The sequence below is a fragment of the Acinonyx jubatus genome, chromosome B2 (genome assembly GCF_027475565.1).
Source record: "Acinonyx jubatus isolate Ajub_Pintada_27869175 chromosome B2, VMU_Ajub_asm_v1.0, whole genome shotgun sequence".
Lineage (NCBI taxonomy): Eukaryota > Metazoa > Chordata > Mammalia > Carnivora > Felidae > Acinonyx > Acinonyx jubatus.
In genome coordinates this window covers 74223800-74247948 of record NC_069385.1, presented here as the reverse complement: position 1 = coordinate 74247948, position 24149 = coordinate 74223800, and the positions used below count along the sequence as shown (strand labels likewise).

General features: G+C 39.0%; 1 long non-coding RNA gene across 1 annotated transcript in view; it reads right to left on the bottom strand.

Moving 5' to 3' along the window:
* LOC113598502 (uncharacterized) overlaps positions 1-24149 on the bottom strand; it is a 299088-nt gene that overhangs the window by 245029 nt on the left and 29910 nt on the right. Inside the window, exon 2 of the long non-coding RNA XR_008298486.1 lies at positions 4100-4210. This is a non-coding gene — a long non-coding RNA (uncharacterized LOC113598502). The remainder of the gene's footprint in view (positions 1-4099; positions 4211-24149) is intronic.

Here is a 24149-nt window from a genome sequence, read left to right as displayed (position 1 = left end):
ATAAGCTGCTGCACACACCATTGGACTTAGATTGTAACTTATTTTAGGTCACTTGTGGGGGCTGATGGAGAAGTGAGGGGCAGACTGAGACCCTGTGACAAGCCATCCTGTGTGACCTCCACAAAGTAATTTCATGAACAAAAAAATCCGTCTACAGGACAGGAAAATCCCTGTTACTCTTACTTTTCTTGGGAAAGAAGCATCAAATCCAAATAAGTCTGAATACTTCCCCAAATCTGAGTTGAAAGACAGAATTTAGGTTTGGTAAAATTTGAAGCTTTCTTTAAATTGGAATTCAACATGGCATTGGGGCTGATTTCTACAGACCCAAGTGACCATTACAGCAGAAAAAATGTGGCCATTAAAATAAATACAAAATTGATATTACATATACAAAAGAACATTAAGTGGAAAACAGTAATAAAATAGAAAACAGAATGAACTTCCCAACTAGAGTCCCTGAGAAAAAAATATGCCCTGAGAGGGACCAGGAGTCATATAATTAGGTGGCCCTTTAAGTTTATGGATTTGTTTCTCCTGTGAAGCAGTTAATAATAACATGGAACTCACAATCTTCATGAGCCAAACTCTTTCCTCAATGCACAGGGATACCAGCTTGAAGGAAAGCAGCCAGAGGACAATGAGCCACCTGAGAGAATGAACAGCTCTAGAAACATGACTCAAACAGTCATACCAGATTTAAATTGAATTGACATTTGGCTAAATTTTCCCCACTAGTGTTTAGGGGATTGGGTAGAATAGAAGATCACTTACAGTCAAATAAATAAATGAAATTTCTGTGCATCCCGAGTTGTGTTGTGAATTAACAATTTCTGACCTCTTATATCTTAATGATGAAAAACAGAACTCAAAACCTGTGACATAATTCTGCCCAAGGCCTGATGCCAAACATCTTTCAGGTCAGGTGTCCCTTCATGGTTATAATGAATGCAGCTATGCCCCCTTGGCCATTCCTATGGTAACTATGGCCCCCTGGTTTCTGATGGTTCACTGCTGCCAAGGATCTCTCTTGCTTCAGTGCCCCAGCATCTTCACTGCAAGCCTAACTCTGTAACCACCTCTCCTAGCATCAGCACCAGCCTACAGGGGAGGCAACTACTGAACTTCTAGTGGACTGGGTTCCCCTCTCACCAGTACGTACCCTGATGGCCTTCATGAATGGAGTGTCCTCTGGGTCCTCCCATAGAACCTTTGTGGGTATTCAGGCCTCACATATCCACTTTGGCATGCCCAGTTCCCACAACCTTCTAATCTCTTTCCCTACCACCTGCCATTGCAACTCAGGCATTTCAACTTCAGTCAACATAGACAGTTACTTTCCTCAGGCTTCTCAAAGCTACTCTAGAAGTGAGTTTGCCCCATCCTTCAGGGGCCTTGCCAGGATGTAAAATGACTTGCCCTGAAAGAGTGCCCCCCCAAATAAATTAACCCTTGCTTATTCAGTTTCATGTCCCCAACCTTTGTTCAAGTGTCCCTGAAATCCAATCCAATTGAGTACCCCCCTGGCACTTACTGATGAATGCTAACTCTTGAAGCTCCTCTAGAGCATAATCTCCTCCCTTTTAAAGGCCTGCAACCCCAACTGGGCTATGCTGGTACTAACCCTACTTATCAGCTTTGGAGCCACAAGGGGGGCAGGGTGTAGCTCCTGAGGGAGCACCTGTGTCTTTGCTGGGGAGAGGCCTCAGAAGTGTCTTCCACATGGGATAAATGCTTGGTCTTAAGAGGAAAATGCAAGTCACAATCTTAAAGGTTACCATCCAAATGTCCTCATCCATGACTTGGGGTCTCAGGTTTTCCCATCTTGGGCCCTGATCTTAATAATAAACCTGCCCTGGCTGAGCATTCAATGGTCTTCTGAGTTTGCTCCCTGGCTATGTCAACTCTCTTCTTGCAGGAGATAAGGGCTTCTTTGTAAGCTACCAAGGAGGCCATCTTCTCACACCTACTTTTTAACTGTCTTTTAATTACTCTTGGTTTCTTATTACCCCATGTAGGGCATCAATACAATTTAGAAATAACAAGTCAATTTCATTGTCCTTGTGTGCCTGGTTTCCCCATACCTTTCAAATGCTGAATCATGGTACTTCAAGGACATTTTCCTTCCCCAAGATGTTTTTCTAAGTCATAACTGATTTAAAAAATAATAGCAACTGGGCCACCAACTTTTACCAGAGATCACCTGTACCCCAAAAACCACTTGGGATAGGGTCCTCCAGGTGAGTTGGATGATGAATGATTCAGTCCCCAAATTGCCACTTGATTTCTCAGGCTGTTACTGGTACCAACAGTGTCAATTTGAGTTCTCTGGGAAGCAGATGCAAGACAGAAATACAAGAGATTAATTGGGAGTGATGTCTGGAAACTATGGGAGTGATGTCTGGAAACAGCAGAAGCAGGTAAGGCTCAAGACCACAATGCAAGCCTGACACCATGAAAGGAGCAGAAAACAGGAAGAATCACGTAAACACAGCCTGAGATTGAGGTGCAGCTCTGGGAGAGTCTTGATCAGTCCAATATGGCTCTGGAGCAAAGAGTGCCTGTGGGAGTCCTGGTGGGCAGAAATTGCTAGAGCCTGGGATTTCTACTGTGCTAGTCATTCGTGGGAGCTACTCAAGGAGAGCATGGCTTCCAACACTAATGGACCCCACATGCACTACAAGTGCAAGGAGACTGTCAGCTAAGTGCACTTCTGGCGGGTTCTCTCTTAAAAAGAGAACTGAGTGGCACATCTCCATGGTTACCACAGGGAAACCCACAAAACTTACCTATGAGCTTCCTACACGAATTCTTTTTTGACATTGCATTTCACCACTGGTTCCAGCCTTTCTCCTTAAATTTGCACATGTAGCCTTACTGAACTATATCATAATGCTTTGCTTTTGTATTTGCTATTACCTCCACTGGAATAGCAGTTTCCCTCTCTTCACCACTTGTCAAGTGTCTTAGCAATTTATCCCCCAGCTCAGATGCTACCCTCTCCATGAGCCCTTCTCAGAGAGCCATAGATAGTGAGTGAGCTCCTTCACCTTCAGAGTTATAGTATTTTCATAGCAAATAGTATGCAATATAATGCTTGTTTATGTGTCTTTCTGTCCAATTAGAGTGTGAAAATTCATCATAGTCTAGGCTATAAGATGAATAAATTATTGTTTAAACTCAGAAGATGCCGCTTGAGGATTTCTTTGCCCTCAGAAAAATTAGATGAACGTGGCTCAAACCTTCCAATTGCACCATCTTGGATGAATCTTGTGTCTTCACCATTGAGAGCTGTGACATCCAACTTTATTTCCTTGAGACACCTTTGTCTCTGTTCCTGCCTCTGTTTAGCCAGTTCTATCCCTAGGCCAACCCTGAAGTAAAATCAACACTCTCTTTTTTCCCAAGAAGAAACTTAGTCACACTGGGAATATCATGATTATGGTTGTTGGATTGATAATTAAAGGGACGCTGGTGGTGGGGGCACTCGTCAAAGTATTACATAGGGCCCAACCCTACCTTCTCTTTCTCACAGAGCCAACCCATGCCCATGACATGGTTTGCAGAAGCCAGAATAACTGAGTATTTGCCACATAGCTGGCACTTAATAAATACTGGTGGAATATATAAGGAAGCGAATGAGTAAGTGAATGAGTGGAACCTAGTCATACGTATCTCTAAATCAAGCTGCATTCCAGATTGAGGTGGAATCAAGTGTTCTTGCAAAATACATCAAAATGGACAAGCCAGCATAATATATCTGGCTCCCATAAAATTTTGTGATCAGAGGAAATAAAAGCCTATATGGCAAAGTGGTTATCTACAGGCTGGAATGTTTTCTAAACAGAAGAATGTTTTCTAAACATTATGCCTAAGAAGGAAAAGCAAAGCTGGAGCCAGAACCAGGGAAGATTCCTTGGTAAAGAAGGACCAGAGTGCTGTGCCTGTGACAGGATGGGAAATAGTGAGCATACTGGATCCTTGTCACCAGAGCAGGCCCCCTTCCCATGGCCAGCCCTGGAGCAAGCCACAGAAATGTGGCTTCAGCTGTGAATCCTCACAGTCAGGTAACATGTCCCCAACACCAAAAAGGGCCTACTTGCCAGTCTTGCAGTGAAAAGAAAATCCCTCCAGGGCCTCAGGCTGGGCAAGAGCAAGCTGTTCTCACATCCCATATGCAGCCTCAGAAGCATCATCTCCAACTCTTACCCTAGAGAGAAATGCCAGAAATATCCACAGCATATCATAAAAGACAGGTTTGCCAGAAAGAATAGCATTTCATCCACCCCTTCTTAAGTGTGCTTTCAAATGTTGTTCTTTCCCCCTCGCCTGGGTATTATGAATCACATCCTCGGGAAGTACAACCAGCTGAGTAAATCAGCACTCTAAAATGTCTTCAGAAATGAAGCTAGTTTGGTTGACTCATCACATTGATGCAGCTCTAACCAAACATTTGAAGCCCTGAGACAGGTATGCTCTGTTACTGATTCCAGATGGGTTACAATGGTGGCCAGGAGTTTGTCCAGGCAAAAGGAAGGCTGGCTTAATTTAGAGCCCTTAATCAGTGTGGTTACCAATTTACCTGAATAAATGAAGAAAGCAAAAGCAGTCTGGGAATTAGCTTTAGGAATAGCATGACTAGTGTTACCCTTAAGCAACTTTGCTTTGAAAAGAACAATATTAAGGAGCTACCAAAGAGAAGTTATGTTGTTAAGAGCATCTTTTATCACTGTACTGGAAAATTATAGAGATTTAAACTCTGAATCCAGAGATAATTTTGAAAGAAAGAACAATATAATCCTTTTATGTTCACACAATTTGCCCCTGTGTTCCAGCCTTGATGGAATAATTGGGCATTAATTGGGGGGGTGGGGGGGGTGAGTCAAGTTGGCCACAGCTCAGGAAACTGGGTAAGGCTTGTCCATGCTATGCAAATAAATAATAAGAGGTATTTTCATTTATCTCCCCAAATTGGAATGAATCTAAAAATGATAGGCAGAGAAGTATAGTCACAGTATGATCTGAGGCAGATGATTTAAACCCAGTTACTTCCCCCTGTCTTCTGTTTGTCAAAGAGATCTGATGGCAAACCTGAGTGAGGGGGGGGGGGGGGGTCACAGGTACAACACAGGTGAGAGCTCCCTGGTGCGCCCTAGTTGATGAAAGGTAATCACAGGTGTCAGTCCTTACTGGGCACAGAAAACACTCTAAGTTATAAGAGAATATTCCACTTCATTCTCTAAACTAAAACAATACATTTCTCCAGACCACAATCCCTCAAATTGTATTCCAAACCATATCCTTTTAGTCTAGTTCACCTAGTCCAGCTGTGGCTAGGAACTCAAAATAAACAGTGCTGATTCTGAGAGCCGCAAAGCTTTGCAAAGAAAAGAGAAAAGAAAAGAAAAGAAAAGAAAAGAAAAGAAAAGAAAAGAAAAGAAAAGAAAAGAAAAGAAAAAAGAAAAGAAAAGAAAAGAAAAGAAAGAAAAGGAAAAAAAAAGTTACTATTGTTAGGGAGACTGCATACATCTTTGATTCAAACCAGAGGAGAGGTGGGGCTAAAAGCCAAATGCTATAAAATATGAAAACTTCCTCTTTCTACAGGTGGGCGGATTTGTCTTAATAAGTTTAATGCCTGATAAGCCTGTGCAAAGTCCAGAGTGGATGACTACCGCAGCTCTAGTCAGACCAGCTTCGATTCTGACTTGGGGAAATCTGTGACCTGGGTGGATCCTGCCCTTTAGAAAACAACTCGCAACACTCCCCGTTTTCTGGCCTTTCTCCATTTGAACCACCCACTCTAATGCTCCTTTATCCACCTGTTCTCTCTTCAGCGAGATACTCCCTTATAGAGAAACCACCAGCCTATTGGGTCCCTTTATATGACAGCACTTCTGAGGGAGCAGGAAGAAGTCCTTCGAAAGCTAGCTGGTGCTCCCGTCACCCTTCAAGGGGCACAGGCTGGCACAGATATATGCCTCATAGCCCTGTCTTCACTCTCCTCCCCAACTCTAATTTATAATCTAACACGGGAATGACCTTAAGCCATGTCCCAGATTATCTGGAGCTTTGTCACTTCCAAAGAGCCCCGGATGACAATTTCCTAACCTAATCCTTACAAAATCTAATTAAAAGTGGTTAAGAAGAAAGCCTTAACCTGGGCTCTCCTCTCTTGGTCACTGTTTTTTACATTGCTCATTTATGATTTTAAAGCAATAATGGTTTATTGTAGAAAGCACAAAAGCATATTCTCTTTTTCTTTCTTTTTTTTCCAAATTATTGAATAGAAGTTTTGGGCTTTTTTGCATAATAAACCATACTTATTTTCCCATGCCATTTAAAACGTTTTTGAAACACTGTAATGACTGCATAGCATCCCGTTCATGGAAGTACCTTTGTTTTCCTTTCAGCTTTACTGCGGTATAATTGACAAAATTGTAAGCTCTCCATTTTTACTCCCCCACACATATTTTATGTTTTTGATGTCACAATTTACATCTTTTTACTTTGGGCACCCATTTACAAATTATTGTAGTTATAGTTATTTGTATACATTTGTCTTTTAATCTTCATACTAGAGTTATAAGCAATTTACCCACCACAATTATAGCATTAGAGTATCCTGAATTTAACTATATATTTACTTTTATCAATAAGTTTTATACTTCCATACGTTTTTCTGTTACTAATTAGTATTCTTCATTTCATCTTGAAGAACACATTTTAAGGCCTTCTTTAAAGGCCAGCCTAGTGGTGATGAACTCCGGCTTTTGTTTGTCTGGAAACTTATCTCTCCTTCAGTTCTGAATGACAACTTTGCCAGGGAGACTATTTTTGGTTAGCAGGGCTTTTTTTTTCCTTTGCAGCATTTTGAATCCCACTCTGTCTGGCCCACAAAGTTTCCACTGAAAACAGTCATATGGGAGTTCCTTTGCATATAACAAGCTGCTTTTTTCTTGCTGCTTTTAAAATTCTCTCCTTGTCTTCAACTTTTAACAATTTAAGTTATAATGTGTCTCTGTGTAACTTTCTGTGGTTCCTCTTATTTGGAACTCTCGGATTCCTGGTGGATGTTTGTTTCCTTCCCCAGATGAGGGGAGTTTTCAGCCATTATTTTTCTGAATAAGCTTCCAGTCCTTTCTCTCTCTCTCCTCCTTTTGAGATCCCTATAATACATATATGGTGGGTCTGCTTACTCACGTCCCATAAGTCTCTTAAGATCTTCACTTTTTCATTCTTTTTTCTTTTGTCCCTCTGATTTGATCACTTCTATTGCCTGTCTTCAAATACATTTATCTTTACTTCTGCTTGTTTTAGTCTGTTGTTGAACCCCTGTATTAAATGTTTCAGTTCAATTATTATACTCTTCAGCTCTGTGATTTCTTTTTGGTACTTTTTAATATTTTCCATCTCTTTGTATTCTCACTTTGATCATACATTGCTCTCCCAAGCTTAGTGAGCATTTTTATGACTGTTATTTTGAACTGTCAAGTAAATTATTTATTTCTGTTTCACTAAGATCTGTTTCTGGAGATCTGTCTTGTTCTCTTGTTTGGAACATATTTCTCTGTTTCTTCATTTTCCTTAATTCTCTGTGTTGGCTTTGAGCATAGGATCAAATAGTTAACTTTCCCAGTCTTGATAGAGTGCTCTTGTATAGGAGATGAACCTCATCAAGCAGTCCTGCCTGAGCTTTTAATTGTCTCTCAAACCTCTGTGATTGTCCAAACCACCCTCTTTATTCTTAGTGGCTCCCAGTAGTTGAAGGTGTGCCAAGACCCATCAGTGCTCCAAAGGAAAGAATTGCATTCAGCACCTAGATGCAGGCTGATTAGAAACTGGACCCCCAGGCAGTAGCTGGGATAGTTCGCAGTTAAGCCTCCTTCAGGGAGAAACTGTAAGATGAGTACTGTTGTCTGCTTCCTCTGTGCCAGCCTGGTTTATAGCCCTGGGGGTGGGGGAAGGAGCTGCTCTTTTGCCCATTAAGAACTGCTTCTTTATTTGCTACTTCCTGTAGGACTTGTGAATACAAGCCCCATTGGCTATCAGAGCCAGGCAATCCAGGGGGCCCAGATCTCAGAGAACAACTGCAAAAGCTGGCATGCCAGATGTGTATGTAAGCTTCATCCAGGGAGATACTAGACACTTGGTGCAGGCCATGGGGAGAAGGCAGAAGAGGTGTCTGCCACTTTCCCCAGTCCCCAGGGAGGGCTGCCGTCAGCCCCTAGATGTGTGCTAACATCTAGGAGATGGGCATTTTTGCCTATTCTCTCTGTGGTGAGCCTTGGGGTGGGGGAGGGGGATGGCCCCAGTGAGTGCTCCATATGCCCACCAGTAAGCAACTGCTCCTTTGTTTGCTATAGTCTTGTGGATCTCAGGGATGCAAGCTCTCTTGGCTTTCAGAGCTAGATGTTCCGAAGGGCCATTCTTCTGGTGGAAGTCTTAAAAGTTGGGTCAAACCCTTCATTCCTCAAGAAGAAGCTAGGAATTATGAATTCCCTCTTAATTGTCTGGTGCTATGTTAGTAGTGTGGTTTATGGAAAGACTGTTTCAGCCTTTCCTACCTGTTTCAATGAGGATATTTTCTCATACAGGTAATGTGGAGGAGTCGCTCAGCTACTTTCTAGATTTCTTTCAGAGGTAACTGCTTTATGTGTCACTTATATTCAATGTATCCATGGGAGGATGGGAGTTCAGGAGCCTCCTATGTTGCCATCTTGATTTATGCTAAGTACCTTAAGTGTACCACTGGGCCTGATTGTGATATGTTCATTTATGTATTACCCATTATTGCCTATGGTCTGGGTTCTTAGCCATTGTGGGAAAACTCAAGGCATGTATAAACAAATTGGGCTCATCCCTTATTTACACCTAGACAGAGTTTACCATGTCTTTTGGAGATGACTAAATCTTCCAGACAAGTTGAGAGAGTGTCACTTGCCCTGACAAGCCAACACAAAAGGCAGTGTGTTGAGAGCACCTGTCAGCATCTCTGAAATCCCCTTTCCTTTTCTCTTCTCCTCTGCTTTGGAGGCTAGGTAATGGGCCACATCATGGACCCCCCCTGCCCTCGAGTTACTAGTGGACATTGTGAATGGGGATGGCAAGAGGTCAGAGAGAGGGGAACAGGAGAGTATAGGTATCTATTCCCCTAGCTTCCTTCCTACAGAGTGGTCTCCACCAAGGAGCAAACCTCCTCAGCTCCCAGCTTCTCTCAAGGCAGCCTCTCCACATGACTCTCTGTCCTGGTTGCCTCTGTCCCTCTCCAGACCCTTTGGATCCTTCAGACCCTATTTCTAGCACCATTATTAATTCCCCAGTCATTCCTCCAAACCTTGCCTACGCCTTTGTAAACAGTCCCTTAACTAAAACCTTAAGTTATCCTATTCTGTTTCCTTCTGGGCCTCTGACCAATATTGCAAGGATGTGCAAGTGCCCCTTTACTTATAGCATAACTTTGTAATACACCTCTAAGTACAGCCAGCCCCAGGTTTCACACACCATTTTACTTTTTCAGATCCTCTGAGTCACTACCATGAAAGAATAGAGGGAAAACTGGCAAAACAAGTCATAAAATGTTTCAACCCATGATATGTACTGTACAGATGGGGCAAAAAAAAATGTGATCTACAACCACTGTAGAGAAAGAACCATTCAGGCCAAATCCCTGAGGGTAATGAGAATTTTAACGGGGTAAAAGAGCCCTCACTTGGATCAGAGAGCCTCTCCACCTATATTAAACTATGCCAGACACTGACTGCAACTTGAAGCTTGTTCTGGCACCAGTACAACTCATGTCAAGGGGAGGGATATAAGACCCAGGACCTCATTGATTTATTTATTGAGTGTCTCTATGTGCCAGGCCATGTTCTTAGTGATGATCTCACCTCCAAGTAAGGCTTTTACTCTTATATTCTCCAGCCACTAAACTAAAGGCAAGTCACACATCATTAACATCCTTATCCTTAACCTCCTCATCTCTTACCAGCCATTCAGTTTCTCACCTTTAGGGTCACATCTTCAATCTTCCATCACCCAGGACTCTTTCTTAAGTTTTACACAAGGTACCCCAGTATCCTACTCACTAACAAACCCCTAACTTTTGGCTGTCTTATGTTCTCATTCCCGTAATGTCTCCCCTTCTACCTCATGGAGATATCTAGGACTTTAACCTTTTATTTATTTCCATTCATCTCTTCCCTCTAGGATCTCCTTCCTTCCTTACTATTGCCCTAAATTTCTTCCTGCTTTTTAAAAAAATTTTAATGTTGGGATGCCTGGGTGGCTCAGTTGGTTAAGTGTCCAACTTCAGCTCAGGTCATGATCTCACGGTTCCTGGGTTCAAGCCCCACATCGGGCTCAGAGCCTGAAGCCTGCTTCAGATTCTGTGTCTCCTTCTCTCTCTGTCCCTCCCCCACTCACACTCTGTCTCTCAAAAAATGAGTAAACATTTAAAAAATTAAAAAAAAATTTTTTAATGTTTATTGTTTTTGAGAAAGAAAAAAGAGAGAGAGCATGGGCAAGGGGTGGAAGGGCAGAGAGAGAGGAAGATAGAGGATCTGAAGCGGGCTCCAAGCTGAGAGTGGAGAGCCAGGTGTGAGGCCTGAACTCACAAACTGAGATCATGCTGTGAGCTGAAGTTGGATGCTTGACCAACTGAGCCACCCAGGCACCCCTCTTCCTGCTTTTAAGGTCTCCATGGTTCAAATCACTCTACCCTGCCATCAGTGGAATGTTTCTAAAATTACCTCTGCTCGTGCCATTCCCCAAATCTTAGCAAGGCATAACAATCCTGAACTATTTCCACTTCTTTAAACTTGACATGATCCCCTGGCCTTGGAAACTGGCTCATGTTGTGTTCTCCTGCCCAGGATGTCCTTTTCCGTCCCTGCCTTAGTGAGCTATGTATCCAAAGAATTCCAGTCTATCATCACCTCTTCACGTTGGTACATGAGGCTGAGAGATTTTATTTTTCTGCAGTAGGATAATCAGTGAAAACCTCTATTACATACCACCATATTGTCTAATAATGCTTTTGTAGGCATAGAGTCTACCAGAAATAATTGATAGGTATCTCTGGGTTGGCACAGGTTGACATGGAATGTTCTCAGGATCAAAGGACAAGTGACCTCTGTTCTCTCTGTTACATCCCTACTCCCATTGTCCTGGTTCATAAGCCCACCATCGCTTGCCATATACTAGGGCAGCCCCTCTACCTGAACATGCTTCATGTGTTTGTTTGCTTATTACCCACTTTCTCCACTACAGCAGGGATTTTATCTACCATTTACTTATTTACAACACCTAGAACATTTCCAGGAATCAGTAGTTCAATAAATATTGTCTGAATGAAGCCAGGAAGAAAGCCTCCTAACCATTCTTATAATCACTAAGTCATGTATGCCTCCAGGTTGGAGGGGCCAGGGAAATTTGAGCTACCTAGCTAAAGCTCACATTTCTCTATGTCACTTCACTTCTCAGAAATTTCAAATGCTTCCATGTCTCTAACTGACTGTGATATAAATGCTATAAAATTCAACCTAACATGGCAGGGGAAGTGTCTTTGATCTGGCCCCTACTTGCATGCTGATTTCATCTGTCACCATTCCTGTTGTTATATTTTACCCTCCAGAAGCATGTAGGAATTTGTTGCTTCCCCTACACATTATGCTGTCCCTCCCTTCACGACTCTGCTCACACTGTCTGTACCTTCCCCCATTCTTCTTATCTCTCTCAGACCTACTTTGAAATATATTAAAATGAAAACAAAATTTATCAAAATTTGTGGAATGTACCTGTTCTCGCCTTCCAAGGGCTCAGTTAGAGCCAGGGCTTTTTCTGGGCAAGGCAACAGGAATGAAGGCAATTTGAGCATGTTGAAGAAAAGGTGGCTAGGTCGCTGACTCAAATGGGAGACTGTGAAGTGGGGTCATCAAGTTGGCCAGAGATTCTGAAGGCCAAGTAGGCCAGCAGAGGAGTTTGGATATTATTGTAAGGATTACAGAAAATACCTCTTCCTGTCTCCCAGTGCTCATGTCCTCCCTTCAGTCATGGGTCCAATGTGAGAAGAAATGATTATCCAAAATTTGGAAATAGACAAAAGAGATTACTAGTGACAAAGACACTTGCCTTGACTAAACTTTAGGTAGGTTCCTCTGAGCCCTTTTTTCAACTAGGTCTCAACTTTGGGCTTCCATGTCCATCCTTGAAGAGTCTAATTTGAATAATCCTACTAGGTTCATTTATCTAGAATCTCCCTACTCTTGATATCTGATCACCATTCATATCTAAGCAAATTCCTCAATCCCTACCAACCTCCAGGTGATATCTGATGACTGGCCTGACTGCAACAGGACTTCTGTTAGGTCAGTATGGCAAGAATCTACTTACCCTTGATGTCTCTTCTCATTTTCCATACACACACTCTCACCCTGCTCCTTGACTATAAATCCTCACTTGTCTTTGCTGTGTTTGGAACTGAGCCCAGTTCTATATGAGGTCTCATATCCCCTATTACAACAGTTTCTAAATAAAAAATATTTTTACTGCTTTAACTACTGTCCAGCTCATTTCTTTTAGATGCTAAGTGACCTTACAGTGGAGTGCTTAGCATTTTCTAGCAGACCTTTTAGAGATTAACTGATACCTTTGATTGATGTGGCTATTATGCAATTCTGTAGGGGTCAAGACTAACTCGTAAAAAACTGATATCAATGCAAATAGTTTCTGTCTGAGAACAAGGCCAGAGATTGCTGTTTAGAGCAATACAAATACAAATACAATAAGATCCACCTGATCTCTCCCTGGTAAAAAATAAAATAAAATAAAAATGGGGCACCTGGGTGGCTCAGCCAGTTGAACATTCAACTTCGGCTGAGGTCATGATCTCCCAGTCTGTGATTTCTAGCCCCTCCTCGGGCTCTGTGCCAATATCTGAGCCTGGAGCCCGCTTTGGATTCTGTGTCTCCCTCTCTCTCTGCCTTTCCCCTGCTCATACTCGGTCTCTCTCTCTCTCTCTCTCTCTCTCTCAAAAATAAACATTAAAAAAAATTAAAAAATAAATAAATACTACAGAGTAGCAACCATAACTTTAAAAATCACAGTGTATTACCCTTAGGATATTAACCTGCCTTCCATCTGTTAGTTATCTCTCTTCAACATTCCTTTGGTTGACTAAGCATTTAAAAAAATTCTTCAAAACCTCCTCTGAATTGGTTATAACACTGTACAATTCATTAATCAATTGAATAAAATCTTGACACACGTACAACATAAAAGAAAGTTGTGGCATGCAATGAAAGCAGTGTTTAGAAAAAAATTTACCGCATTAAATGTATATATTAGAAAATAAAAAAAAAACATCCAAAATCACTTATCTAAACTTTCACCTTAGGAAACTACAAAAAGAAGAGCAATTAAATCCAAAATAAACAAAAGAAAATTAATAATAAAAGTTATAAGCAGAAATCAATCTAATTGAAAATAGGAAGTCAATGGAGAAAAAAATTTAAGCTGGCCCTTTAAAAAAAAAATCAGCAAAATCAATAAGCCTCTAGCCAAGCTAACTAAGAAAAAAAGAAAGGACACAAATTACTAATATCAGAAATCAAAGAGGGGACATCACTACAGATCTCATGAACATTAAGAGAACAATAAAGAAATACCATGAACAACTCTGTACCTACAAATTTGACAACCTAGATGAAATGGAACAATTCCTTTATAGACATAACCTGCCAAAATTCACACAACAAGAAACAGACAATCTGAATAGACCTATATCTATTAAAGAAATTGATAATCTTCAAAATAGAAAGCACCAGGCCCGGATAGATTCACTGGCGAGTTATACCATTTAAGGAAGAAATAATACCCATTATCTAATCTTTTTCAGAAAACAGAATCAGGGGGAATACTTCATAACTCATTCTATAAAGCCAGCATTATCCTAATACCAAAACCAAAGACATTTTAAGAAAAACTACAGACCACTATCTCTCATGAATATAGATGCAAAAATCCCCGACAAAATATTAGCAAAGCAGATCCAACAATGTACACAAAGAATTACATAACACTACAAAATGGAATTATCCCAGGTATGTAAGGCTGGTTCAATACTGGAAAATCAATTCATGTAATCCATCACATCATCAGGCTAAAGAAGAAAAGTCACATGATCCTATCAGTAGATGCAGAAAAAGTATTTGACAAAATACAACACCTATTCAAAAGAAAATTAGTAAACTAAGAATAGAGAGGAATTTCCTCAATTTGACAAAGAATATCAACAAAAAACCTAAAGTTGGCATAATATGTAATAATAAGAAACTTGAAACTTTCCCACTAAGATTAGAAACAAGGCAAGGATGTCACCTCTCACCATTGCTTTTTAACTTTGTACTGGAAGTCATAACTAGTGCAATGAGATAAGAAAAGGAAATGAAAGGTATACAGATTGGGAAGGAAGAAATAAAACTGATTTTGTTCACAGGTGACATTATTATCTGTGTAGAACTAACAAAGAACTAACAAAAACACTCCTGGGACTAATAAGCAGTTATAGTAAGATTGCACAATACAAGGTTAATATTCAAAGTCAATGGCTCTCCCTAAAATTAACTGTTAGGACTATACCAAAATAAAAAGCTTTTGTACAGCAAAGGAATCCATCAACAAAACAAAAAGGCAAAGTACTGAACTGGAGAAGATACTTTCAAATAATATATCTAATGAGGGATTAATATCCAAAATATATAAAGAACTTATACACTACAACACCAAAAATATATATATCCAATTAGAAAATGGGCAGCAGACATGAAAAGACATTCTTCCAAAGAAAACGTACAGATGGCCAAGAGACACAAGAGAGATGCTCAACATCACTCATCATCAGGGAAATAATTACAAAACCACAATGAGATATCACGTCACACCTATCAGAATGGCTAGTATCAAAAAGAAAAGAAATAGGAAGTCCTGGTGAGGATGTGGAAAGAGGGAACTCTTGTGCACTGTTAGGAGGAATGTAAATTGGTACAACCACTGTGGAAAACAGTATGGAGTTTTCTCAAAAAATTAAAAATATAAATACCACATGATCCAGTAATTCCACTATTGGGTATCTACCCAAAGAAAACAAAAACACTGTTTCAAAAAGATATATGCAACCCTATGCTTACTGCAGCATTATTTCCAATAGCCAAAATATGGAAGCAACCCAAGTGTCTGCTGACAGAAAAATGGATAAAAAAGTTATGGTGTCTATAAAGGAATATTATTCAGCCATTAAAAAGAATGCAATCTTGCCATTCTCAATGACATGGCTGGACCTAGAGGGCATTATGCTAAGTTAAATAAGTCATACAGAGAAAGACAAATACCACATGATTTCCTTATATATGGAATATAAAAAACAAAACAAATGAACAACAAACAAAACGGACTCTTAAATTCAGAGAACAAACTGGTGGTTGACAGAGGGGAGGTGGGTGAAATAGATAAACAAGATTAAGAGATACAGACTTCCAATTATAAAATAAATTAGCTATGGAGATGAAAAGTACAGCATAAGGAATACAATCAATAATAATACTGTAATAACATTGTATCACCATACAGATGGTGATTCCACTTATGGTAAGTAATAAGTAATATATAGAATTGTTGAATCATTATGTCATACCACTAAAGCTAGTACAGCACTGTATGTTAATTATACTTCAATTTTTTTTAAAGTCTATTATTTTCCAAGGGCACCTGGGTGGCTCAGTTGGTTAAGCCTCTGAATTTGGCTCAGGTCATGATCTCACAGTTTGTGAGTTTAAGCCCCACACTGGGCTCTGCGTTGGCACTGCAGAACCTGCTTCAGATTCTTTGTCTCCCTTTCTCTCTCTGTCCCACCCCCGCTCTCCTTTTCTCTCTCAAAACTAAATAAATAAACATTAATAAAGTCAGGACACCTGGGTGGCTCAGTAGGTTAAGCGTCTGACTTTCGCCCAGGTCATAATCTCATAGTTTGTGAGTGTAAGCCCCACATCAGGCTCTCTGCTGCCAGCATAGAGTCCACTTTGGATTCTCTTTCTCTGCTCACGCTCACTCTCTCTCCCTCTCTCTCAAAAACAAATAAACATTTAGAAAAAAAAGCCAACTGCTTTCCAATATACCAACAATGAACAAGTGGAATTTGAAATTAAAAACAGAATACCCTTTTCATTTGCACCTCCATAAACAAAATACTCAGGTATAAATCTAACAAAATAGATACAAAATCTATATGAGGAAAATAACAGAACTCTGATGAAAGAAATCAAAGAACTAAATAAATGTTCATGAATACGAAGATTCAATATTGTCCAGATGTTCTTCCCAACTTAATCTATAGATGCAATACAATCCCAATTGAAATCACAGCAAGTTATATTGTATCAACAAATTAATTCTAGAGTATGTAAGGAGAGGCAAAAGACTTATAACAGCCAACACAATATTGAAGAAGAAGAAAACTGGAGGATTGAGGCTAACCAACTTCAAAACTTACTACTGTAATCAAAGCTACAGTAATCATAACAGTGTAGTATTACTAATGAAGGAAAAGACACACAAATCAATGGAATAAAATAGAGAACCCATAAATAGACCCCATATAGTCAACTGATCTTTGACAAAAGAGCAAAGTCAAAACAATGAAAAAAAGGAACTGTTTTCAATAAATGATGCTGAAACAACTGGACAACCAGTTTATTTTTATTTTATTTTTTGCAAAAAAAAAAAAATCTAGACACAGACCTTATACCCACACACAAAAATTAAGCATCACAGACCTAAATGTGAAACACAAAACTATAAAACACCAAGAAGGTAAGATAGGAGTAAAACCCCAAGTGTAGGGTTTGGTAATGACTTTGTAGATACAAAACCAAAGGCAAGAAAAATAATAATTTATAAGCTGGGCTTCATTAAAATTAAAATTTTCTGCTCTGTGTAAGGTATTTCAAGGAGAATAAAAAGAGGAGCCACAGATTGAAGGAAAATATTTGCCAAAGACATATCCTATTGTTATACAAAATATACAAAGAACTCTTAAAACTCAACAGTAAGAAAACAAGCAACCTATTTAAAAATGGGGCAGGGAGATTGGGTGGCTCAATCATTAAGCATCTGACTTTGGCTCAGGTCATGATCTCGCAGTTCATGAGTTCGAGCTCCACTTTGAGTGAGCTTGCTCTCCCCTTCGGGTGAGCTTGAACCCTGTTTTGGGTAAAAACACAATCCCTGCTTTGGGTGAGCCCCACTTCTCTCTCTCTCTCCCCTACTCCTCCCTGTCTCTCTCTGGCCCTCACTCACTTGCAACTTCTCTCTTTCTCTCTCCCTCAAAAAATAAAAATAATATAAAAATAAAAATGGGTCAAAGACCCATATTAAAACACCAAGCCAAAGAATATATACACATGGCAAATAAGCTTATGAAAAGATGCTCCATATGACATGTCATTGGGGAAAGGCAAATCAAAACAGCAACAAGATACGAGTACACACCTATCAGAATGGTCAAAATCCAGAATGCTGACAGCAGCAAACGTTGACAAAAATGCAAAGAAACAGAAATTCTCATCCACACTGGTGAGAATGCAAAATGATACAGCCACTCTGGGAGACACTTTGGTGATTTTTTTATAGAACTAAACATACTCTCATCATATGATCCAGCAATCACACTGGTTGGTATTTACCCAAGGACTTGAAAACTTATGTCCATACAAAAACCTGCACATGGATGTTTATAGCAGCTTTATTCAGAATTGCCAAAACTTGGAAGCAACCAAAACGTCCTTCAAAGCTGAGTGAATAAATAAACTGTGACACATCCAGGCAGTGGAATATTATTCAACACTAAAAAGAAATGAGCTATCAAGCCATAAAAAGGCATAAAGAAATCTTAAATGTACAGAGGGTTTTTAGGATAGTGAAACTACTCTATATGATGCTATCATGATGGATACATGACATTATACATTTGTTCAAACCCTAAGAATGCATCACATCAGGAGTGAACCCAAATGTAAGCTGTGAACTTTGAGTGATTAAAATGTGTTGGTGTAGGTTCATCAATTGTAACAAATGCAACAAATGTAACAAAATCACTCTGGTGAGGGAGAGGTATACATGTGCAAGGACAAGGTGGTATGTGGGAAATCTTGGTACTTTCTACTCAATTTTGCTATGAACCTAAAACTGCTCTAAAAAAACCAGTGTATGTTTAAGATATCTAGGTTCTGGATCTGTTAAGACAAGGAACATCTCTATACGCAGGGACTCTATCCCTTTGACTCTCCTTGGGGGTCATACCATCTTTCCTTTCCTCCTGATATTTCTGACTCATTAACTTAATCAAATTTACTGAGAATGAGTTTTACTTCACCTCAGCTACTGACACTGAGTTCCTTAAAACACCACACTTTACCCGCCCCCCTTCCCTGTCCATATGCCTGGGATAGAAGCAGCCCCCACTGAGGAGACTAGAGGGCCATGGGGAGAGTCCTGACAGAGGAATTATATCTGCATCTCTACAATCTCCAGCCTGTCGGCCTTTATCTAACATACTTCTGAGCATTTAATGGAGCATGAGAAAATGGTAGGCACAGTTTCTGTCTCAGTAAAGTAATCTAATTGTCAAGGCAAGTCATTTTCTGGTGACAGTGTAACAATATGTTTTCAAACCACCATGTCAGCAATGACAAATAAATCAAGTAATAAAGCTTGTGCAACAAAGTCAGAAAGGATCAATCCGAGCACATAGAGAATGTCGCTTCTGAAGTGAAATTAAGCATATCCAGACTGTTCATGATAATAGAGGAGGGGGGTAGATAAAGTTGTGTTTCCATATCTATCATGCAATGAGTTATGAAAGTGCCCAGAATAAACTGCTGAAAGAGCAACAGAGAATTAAAAAACAAAAATACCTCTGACCCAATGATATCAGAGTGCAAAGGTCTATTTCTTATACGGTGCTATGGACTGAATATTTATCCCCCACTCCCATATTTGTATGTTGAAATCCTAATCTGCACTGTGATGATATTTAGAGATGGAGCCTTCGGGAGGTAATTAGGTCATGCGGGTGGACTCCTCATGATAGAATTAGTGCCTTTACAAAAATAGAACTTGCTACCTCTTCTTCTTTTCACTATGTGAAGATAGAGCAAGAAGTCACTACAAACCAGAAAGAGAACTCTCACCAAAACCTGACAATGCTGACACCCAGATCTCAGACTTCCCAGCCTCCAAAAAATTACAAGAAATAAATATGCTGTTTAACCCAACCAGTCTATGGTATTCTGTTATAGCAGTCCAAACTAAGACATGTGGCATTTTTAAAATATCAGAATATTACATGCACAAAATTCAAAAGCAAAAGCAAGACTAAGAGCTGATAGCATGGTGTGGCCACGTGCCCCACCCCAGTCCTCAGAGTCCATAAGTAGGCAAGCCATGGGCCACAGCTAGGGCCATGACAACAACTTAAATCCAGGAGCAATGCAATGAGTTGGAAACTCAGGAGTCCATCTACTCCTATTCCTTTACAGCTTGATTCCACTGTGATCCATCCCCTCTAACCATTAGCCTTCCAGAACACAAGTGAACTATGCCAATTCCAAATTCTATTTCAATGGAGCCTCACTTGATAAGATCCTACTAAATATTATCAGAAGATCCAAATGCTTCACCATTCTGTAACATCTAAGGGAAGAGATAATGGCAAACTGTCCAGAAAATCTCAAGTTTACAAACAGTAAACATTTTCTCACATATTAAGTATTATCCCAGAAAATATGAGATTTCTCATTTTTAAATTATTAACGTTACACGTAGAGGTAAACCTTGATATAATAATGATCTTTGCTTAAGTATCAACTATGCAAAAAAAATAAATGAAATCGTAGAACAAATAAAAACTGTAAGAGCAGAAAAAAAAAGATAAAAGGAAGGGAAACAAAAGAAGCCAAAAGCCAGTTAATCCATTTAGGTTACAATTGAGAATTTCTTAAGTTGGAAGCTGAAGTTTGTACAGAACTCTTGAAAAATTCAAAAGAAACAGATGAGAAAAGAAGAATAGGAAAATTAAATTGGGGGGGAGGGGAGCTATTTGAAGTAGATAATAATCTGGACACACCTAATGTCCAATTCTTGGAGGATAATGGAGACAACATGAAGGTAGATGAATCTTTGCTCCAGGAAATGGATGGCTTGAAGCTGAGGGTGAAAAAAATGATCAAGCTTAAGGAGTGCACTTGCTGTGATGAGCACCGGGTGATGTATGGAAGTGTTGAATCACTATATCGTACATCTGAAACTAATATTACACTTTATGTTAACTAACTGGAATTTAAATAAAAACTTTAAAAAAAGGATGATCCAGAGACCCATATGGCAATTTGACTGGTGGGGTCCTCAGGCCCCAGTCCCCATCTGCAGAGGCTTGAATACCTCAGCATCTGTGGCTATGCTAAGACAATTTTGGTTTTCTTTTCTCTTGTCCTAAGAAAAAATAATTTTCAGAAGAATATTCTTCTGAGAATTATCATCACTGAATTTAATGAACTCACTTTAATAAACTCAAAAAGTCATAACAAAAAGTCATAACAAAAGTCGTAACAAAACATCATATCCCTTCCTTCACCATCCCAAATAAGATTCATGTTACTACCATCTCAACCAAAATATAAGATAGTGCCATCTTTTTATAGCCACACCCTTCCCCCATCTTTACCCCTAAAAATCACTGATCTAGTCTCCATTATGATATTTTTGTCTTTTTTTTAATACCACATAAATGGAATCATTTGGCATGCAACTTTTGAAGACTACCATCTTTAACTCAGCATAATGTCTCTCAGATCCATTCAAATTACTGCATGTATCAATAATCTGTTTGGGTTTTTTTGAAGTTCCTTTTTAATTTTTTTTCATTTCATTTTATTGTATTTCATCATAAGTGTACTCTTTAATCCTTATCTATTTCACTCATCCTCCCACTCCCCTCCCCTCTGGTAACTATCAGTTTGTTCTCTATCGTTAAGAGTCTGTTTCTTGACTTGTCTCTTTCTTTTTCCTTTGCTCATTTGTTTTGCTTCTTAAATTCTACATATGAGTGAAATCATATGGTACTTGTCTTTCTCTGACATATTTCTTAGCATTATACTCTCTAGCTCCATCCATGTTGTTACAAATGGCAGGATTTCATTCTTTTTTATGGCTAAATAATATATATTCCATTATATATAATAATATTCCATATATAAATATTATATAAAAATATTATATATAAATATATGGTATATAACAATATTCTAGAACATACATATACATATGCATATGAGATCTATATATATATATACACACACACAAATTCCTCATTCATCTATCAATGGACACTTTGGGCTGCTTTCATAGTTTTGCTATTGTAAATAATGCTACAATAAACATAGAGGTGCATGTATCCCTTTGAATCAAGGCTTTTGTGTTTTTCTTGATAAATCTCCAGTACTGCAATTCCTGGATCATACGGTAGCTCTATTTTTTAATTTTTTGAGGAACTTCCATACTGTTTTCACAGTGGCTGCACCAGTTTGCATTCCCGCCATCAGTGCAAGAGGGTTCCTTTTTCTCCACATCTTTGCCAATACTTGTTGTTTCTAGTGTTTTTTATTTCAGCCATTCTAAAGGTGTGATGTGGTATCTCACGACAGTTTTGATTTGTATTTCCCTGATGATGAGTAACACTGAGCATCTTTTTTAAAGCGTCTGTTGACCAAAGCCTTTGGCTTCTCACAGAAAAAGTTCTCAGTCACATTATCACCTGCTAGTTGCTTCTCATTTATCCAAACCAAAAGCAACTTCTCTGTATCTTCCAGAACATGTGGCTGTTGCTTTGATATTCTCATGACTCCTTTTGCTGCATCTAGCCCCCTTCTTTCTTCTTTAATATTGTTCAAATGGTCACTGTAGACTTCTTATACATCTTGAAATTTCGACCCCTTGCATACCTCATTTGTACTTCTTGATGATTTCCTTCTTAAGTTCCACTGTAATCATCTCCTTACCGCCTTTCTTTTCAACCTTTTTCTGCATGGGGGTCATTGTATATGCGTGCACGTATGTTGACTACTGTATAGTATTAATAAACTCTTCTCATATACTGTATTTAATGTAACTGGCAATAAGGCAGCGGAGGAAAGGGTCTATAGCTGCAGGCAGCCTGACCTAGAATGAAACAAAGTATTCCAAAGCTTACCCTTGTGTGGAAAAGCAAAGGATTTCCCATAGGTGCCTTGAAGTGACAAAAAATACACTAGTGCCAGTTGTGGGCACCTTCCAGTGTTCTGAAAAATCACTGATTTCTGCCAAACACCGAGGCCTGAGACCGAGCATCTGAGCATGGGAGATGTGCACCCACAATCCCACAGGAAGAGAAAGAGAGAAGAACCACTGGCTCAGTTGTGATCATGTGACATTCAGCATCACATATTACTCATATTACAAGACATTGCTCATTTATCAAATTAAAATTCATTAGAAATGCTTGCTTGTCTTGCAGAATACTTGCAAAACAAGTTACTTGCAATCCAAGGTTTTACTGTATCTATTATAATTGTAATAGCATCTCTTCCTATAATCTTTTTGGTGGTTGCTCTAAAAATTACAAAATGCATAATTAACTTTTCACAATCTATTTAGAATCAGTATTTTGCCACTTCAATTGAAGTGTCTTAAACATTATATCTACATATGCTGAAAACGTCATCAATGTTGTACTTTTGCTTTCAACAATAAAACATATTTTAAAGAACTGAGGATAATAGTCTCTTTATCCAGATATTTACCAATTGCTCTTTCTCATTTTGATGTACAAAGTTTCTGTATTATTCCCCTTTCATCTGTAGAGTTCCCTTAAGCAAATCTTTTAAAGCAGGTTTGCTTGTTTTTCTTCATCTGAGGACTCCTTTATTTTACTTGCATTTCTGAAAAATATTTTTGCTGTAAACAGAATTATGGACTGACAATTCTTTTCTTTAGGCACTTGAAAAATGTTGTTCTACTTCCTTTTGACTTCTATGGTTTTTGATAAGAAAATCACTGTCGTTGAATCACTGTTCTTCTATAGATAATGGATTGTTTTTCTCTAGCTGTTTCAAGAATTTTTCTTTGTTTTTGGTATTTCAGAAATCTAAGTGCCATGTGTTTGGGTATTGATTTCTTTAATTTTATCCTATTTGGGGTTTTCTCTACTTAAATTTGTAAGTATGTGTCTTTCTCCAAATATGTGAAGTTTCCAGCCATTAATCTCTTCAGATATTTTTTCAGCACCATGTTGTTTCTCGGGGCTGGGGGGGGGGTCTTATGACACAAATATTGAAACTTTTGTTGTCCCATTGCACTCTGAGGGTCTGTTCTTTACTTTTTCCATATTTTTCTCTCTGTTGTTCAGATTGGATAATTTCCATTAAGCTGGCACCAAGTTCACTATTTCTTTCCTTTGTCATCTTCATTCTGCTATTGAGTCCTTCCAGTGAATTTTTAATTTTGAGTATCGTGTTTTTCAGTTCAAAAATTTCCATTTTATTCTTATTTATATCTTCTATTTCTTTTTAACCTCACTTCAAACGGTATTCATGTTTGAGCATTTTCTGTAATATCTGTTTTAAAGTCTTTATCAAATAATTCCAATATCTGTGTTTTCTCATCCTTGGCATCTATTGATTATTTTTTGCAAGCAAGTTGAGAGTTTCATAGTTCCTCAGATGTTGAATAATTTGGGGTTGTATTCTGGATATTTTCAGAAACCCCAGATCCTATGAGAGAATCTTGATGCTTTTGTATAAGCAGGCATTTGACCTGGTTAAGTTCAAATCATTAGCTCCAGCCTACTTTCTATGTACTATGGTTACAATGTCAGTTCAAATTTCAAAGGCTTTAAGTGCTATTCAGATCTGTTCTGTGAGTGTATCACCCAGTGATTAATCTGGGGCCTGGGAGGAGATCTATCTGCTAGCTCTGTTCTCATAGTCTTTGGAATGCTAATTAAGAGCATGGCCATCGTGCACAGTTGGATATTAGCCCAGTCACAAACAGTTTATGGGATCCAT